Source organism: Miniopterus schreibersii (assembly GCF_964146895.1).
Source record: "Miniopterus schreibersii genome assembly, chromosome: X".
NCBI lineage: Eukaryota > Metazoa > Chordata > Mammalia > Chiroptera > Miniopteridae > Miniopterus > Miniopterus schreibersii.
The window spans coordinates 104,451,983-104,457,016 of record NC_138104.1 but is presented as its reverse complement, the minus strand read 5'-3'; the positions used below and the strand labels follow the sequence as shown (position 1 = coordinate 104,457,016).

The following is a 5,034-nucleotide window of genomic DNA, read 5'->3' as shown; positions in this document are numbered from 1 at the left end:
GGGCCCGGCCGTCACTCAACCAGGCCCCGCCCACGAGGGGCGGGACCCAGGCCAGGAGGTCGGGCGGAAGGAACCCGCCTACGTGCTCGCGTTTGTGGCGTCATCGCGCCGACGCGGCAGTCCGCTCTGCCCCGCCTACTCTGCTTCAATGGCGGCGCGCGGTCGGCCGCTGGGTGCAGGTGTCCCCGAGTCCAGGTCGGGGCAGGACTGTCCCGTCTGGAGTCCTGAGTTCCTCGGACACCTAGAGATGCGTTTCAGTCCCTATGCGCCGTTTAGCGCAATAGTCCGCTGACCCCAAGCGACCGTCACGGCCGGCGCACCGGAAGTGCTTGGCCGTGGTGGCATCTGCTTCCGGGAAGTCCTTCCTTCGCCCCCGCCCCCCTCAGGGCGGCGCCGCCGTCTCAGAAGGCGGGCTCGGGGACTGGGTTGAGCCCGGGATGCCAGGCCCCTTTTCAAGGCCCACCAGGGATTGTTTTTACTCAGACGTTATGGTAAAGGCCGGGCTGCGGCCCTGGCAGCGGGCGCGTGCTCAGCCCGCCTCCCGCTGTGTGACCCTGGGCAGGTGGCGCAACCTCTCTGAGCTCCCCAGGCGCTGCAAGTGCAAAAAACGGGGGACAGAACCCGAGCTGGGCTGAACTGTCAAGGTCCTGCCGCGGAGCGTGCCCGCCGCGCGCAGAAGCCGTTTCCTCCGGTGGCACCGCCGGCTCGGGGAAGACTTGAGAAGCAGCTTTAAACGGTGGCCACGCCCAAGTTCACAGGCCTCTGAGCCATTCCTTCTCTCCATAAGCAGGGTCTTCCCCGTGCAGTCCTCATAAGCAGGCCTGGAGGAATCTCAGACTCCCTGGCTGAAGGTTCTCCAGGTACCCACCCACCCCCTTTTTTTTTAAAATCATTTTTTTATTTTCCAGTTACAGTGGACATACAAGATGATGTTAGTTTCAGGTGCACAGCCCAGCGATTAGACATTTCTATAACTTACTAAGTGATCATCCCTAAATATCCGCAGTACGTGGCCCCATCCGTAGTCATTAGAATATTCCTGACTGTGCCCCGGGTGCTGCCCTTTCCATCCCTGTGACCATCCTGTAGCCACCAATTTGCAGCCCTCAGTCCCCTCACCTTTTCCACCCATGCCCCCCACACCCCTCCCATCCGGCAACCACCAAAATATTCTCCGCACCTGTGAGTCTGTGTCCGTCCTGCTTGTTCCTTTATTTTGATTTTTAGATTCAGTTGTCAATAGATGTGTATTTATTGCTATTGTGTGGTTCACATTTTTAATTTCCTTTTTCCAGGTTCTCTTTTAAAGGACGGTTTTACTGCTCACTGAAGCTACAGAAGAGAATCTGAAAAGTGCAAGACTCATTCTTGCCTTAAGCAACAGGGAAGTCGGGGGGAGCTCCCCGAATGGCCTTGACCTTAGGCTTTCTCGTTCTCCTTTATTCGGGGTGCCAGCCACCCCGCCTCTGGCCTGCAACACTGCAAGCGAGAGCCTGGGATGGGGTGATGTGGAGATGTTGCTTTTCATTTTCATAAATAGCCTCAGAAACAGCTGATCCCAAAGACACCCTGATGCCTCAGCACATCTGCATGACTCTGCGACTCTACCAACCTCTGGCATTTCGTGAAGAGACGTGGCTGTGTACATCGGGGAACCACGGAAGGACAACCGCTTCACCCTCCCACGGTCCTCTCGCCGTGGTAGAGCGTGGTTTTCCCGCAGAAGAAGCCTATTAGAAAGGAAGAACCCAAAGTTTGAAGCCCTGGTCTACTCCATGGGGTGGTGTGGTTTAAAGCGATGTGGTGACATCGAAAGTTTCAGGAGAGACAAGTCAACAGAGCCTGACTCTGGGCTGCTGGTGGCCGAGGGATTATGCCCTGTATTTGGGCACTGCCAGCGGGTTGGTTCAGAAGACTAGGAAAAGCTGTGACTGGGCAGCCTGGGTGAACCCCACAACTGCGGAATCCTGTGCTTAAAGGAGAGACCAGTTCTCCCGTTACTACCACACTCACGGGTGAGTGAGATCTTGAATTTAAGTCTCATGGGAAAACTGTTCAGAAACGTCCGTGCTCTTTCTTGTTTCCCACCTTCGCCCCGTATATTTTCATGCAATTGATTAAAATCTCCCTGAGGTAAGGAAGAATATCGAATTTGTTCACATCTGTCTTTGTAATCTCAGTACCAAGAATAACACTTGCAGCATAGTATATAATCAATAAATATTTGTTTTGGATGCTGGATTTAAGTAAATTACTCCTGTAATGGGAGTATATAAGAACTTAATTGCCCTATAAGAACATTTTCTCAGTAATTGATTCGCTTGCTTTCGCTTCTCTATTTTCTTTGGTAATTTAGTTTTGGAGTGGCTTGTTTATTTAGTCATTTATCAAACATTTATTAAGTATCCATCACATAGCAAATGCTGCGCTGGTACCGGGCGTACAAAATTGACAAGAATTCAGTTCCTCTCCATCAGGATGTTGTCTAGTGGGCAGGCAGACATCGGCTGTGTAACTACAGAGCTGTGAGGAAAGCCATGCACAGCTGCCCTGGATGTGGGCTGTGAGCTGGAGAGCGGGGAACCCTTCGCTCTGGGATGTACCTGCAAGAGCATTTGGCATAAAAACACGGTGCTCCAGCCTGACTGCTCCTTTCCCTGTCTCCAGCTTCCTCCCACGGGATTTATCACATATTCCATAAAAAAGACAAAAGGTGCAGGGTAAGGGAGGCTTGCCTCACCTCTGCCCCAAGAACGGGACCTCATCTCAGAATCTCTGAGTGTAATTTCTTCCAGTCTACTCTCCAGAGGGTGTAATTTTACTTTCCAATGTTGGCCTCTTAATATGTATTTAATACCATCGTGGGATGTGCAGTCGTTGACCCTGCAACGCCCTCACCCGGCCCCTGAGGCTGATACCTCATCCCCGTGACCCCCTCTCAGAATCTTGCGTGCTGACCCTGATGACCTGTGAGGACTAGAGGCATCATGCACTTTAACTGAAGGGGAGTGTGGCCACCACAGTATTGGAGCTCACAGCCATGCCCTTTCTGGGGGATATCAGGGTATTACTCATGCCGGCAGGCCCTCTGCACCTAGTGGAACCATCCCCTTATTTTGAGAGCACCGCAGAATCCAGGGAAGTCTACTGCAGTCATGTAGTAGAAATTCCCACCCAAACCCACAGAGAGAGAGGCTGCATCTCAGGGCAAAGCACAGCTGTTTTCCATGAATGCCACCAGGTGAAGGGAGCCAGCCCCAATGTAGGCACCCTTGGGGGGCGGGGGGAAAAAAAGAGAGAGGCAAGCTGGCCTGGGTCCTAGGTCTTAGGTGTGCAGGCATCTCTTGAGCCTGTGAATGCAACTTTGATTGTCCCTGATTCACTTCCTCGATGCACCCATCGTATTTTCTTAAGCTCCTTAAAACAGAGTTTTTAAATCTTGCAAACAAAACAGCTCTCACTGAGTGTTTTTTCCCCCAGTGCACCTGTTTTCTATCAGGAATCGCCTAGAAGAACCTACTACTTAAAGCAGGGATGGGGATCATCTGGCCCGCAGGCAATATATGGCCTGCAAAATCATTTGGTCTGCCCCGGCCAAGGAAACTGCAGGCAGGACTCAAAATTCAATAAATCTACGAGCTTTTCTCATAGCTAATTTTTAAATTGACAATTTTGTATGACCAGAGAATGATGTTATAAATATCCAAATGGCCTTTGCCAGAATAAATAAAGGCGCACTGGGTGAATCCTTTCTAAATGGAAGAATATATTTTTCAAAAAGTATATGAATTATATCTATAATATATCACATATACATAACAAAAGACTTTGATAACATCTGTAAACAAAAACAGAGCTTCTTGAGTGTACTTTATGATTGGCTACATGCAAGAGGATATACTAACCTATAGGTCTTCCTCACATGGCGTAGAAACTCAGTATCAGGTTATCTCTATTAAAGAGAAACCATTTTAAAATGTAGCATTTATTTATAAGCCTACTTTTACTTTTACCTGTGAAAGCTTCCCGGTATAGCATTGCACATGGAACTGAAATATAGAGATGGTAGAGATTTTCCGTGTTTCTGTTATTGTAGCCGAGTTACTGAGTTACGGTGTTTGCCGTTGATATTGTGTACAGCTGTAAGACAGAGCAGGTAACCCTTCAAAGTGGCCACACTTCAAAAATATATGGAGAAGGCGGTCAGATCTTTGGTAGCAGGTGCTGGTGTGGTGGGTGGTGGTACCAAATGCATCACAGACTCCTAAATATTTTAGAAGCTGGGGTAAAAGGCAGCCTGTGTTCTCTGCCCTGTATACTTTGTTGCAAAACAGCTGTGTCCTTGGCCTGGTTGCTTATGGGCCACAGTTTGTACACATGGGCCCACCTTGTTCTTGTCCTTCAGACGATGCAAAGCTGCCCTTTCTCCATTTGTCAGTTACAGTAGCAGCTGTTCCTGGTCAGGCCTGTTCCTGGAAGCCGTCGTAACGCAGGTTATTGTAAAGAGAGCGTAATTTCCATTAGGAGCCACGATCAAAAAGGGGCTCATTTCCCAGACCAAGGTCTGAACTCCAAATAAATCATATACCTAATCACTCATATTCATATTTTTGCTCACCCTTTACTTTTAATTTATCTTTATTGTTGAAACTATTACAGATGCCCCCTTTTTCCCCCCATTGACCCCTCCACCGGCCCCCCTCAGGCCTTCCCCACACTATTGTCTGTGTCCATGAGTTATGCACATAAGTTCTTTGGTTAATTTTCCCCTGCCCACACACACACACTTCACTCTTTAACTTTATTTAGTATTTAATGTGTGACAAGGACTGGACTAGGCACGAGTATTTTTTTTTTTCAATCTTAAAATGAACTGCATTTTTAACTCACTGTTTTTCTTGCTGGAACGTCTTGGCACATTTTTTCCGTTCCATTCAGCCCCACTTACTTTCCTAGGCCTGCATTGGGCTCGCCGCCTTCATAGATGCTTTTGGAATATGTTCGACCGCCTCCTGTCAGTACTGCCTGAGGCAT

At 49.1% G+C, this 5,034-nt stretch overlaps 1 long non-coding RNA gene across 1 annotated transcript in view; it reads left to right on the top strand.

Annotated features, from left to right (window-relative positions):
• Positions 1 to 375: 375 nt before the first annotated feature.
• Positions 376 to 5,034, top strand: part of LOC308551557 — a 55,482-nt gene continuing 50,823 nt past the window's right edge. Inside the window, exons 1-2 of the long non-coding RNA XR_013998055.1 lie at positions 376 to 860; positions 1,296 to 2,015. This is a non-coding gene — a long non-coding RNA (uncharacterized lncRNA). The remainder of the gene's footprint in view (positions 861 to 1,295; positions 2,016 to 5,034) is intronic.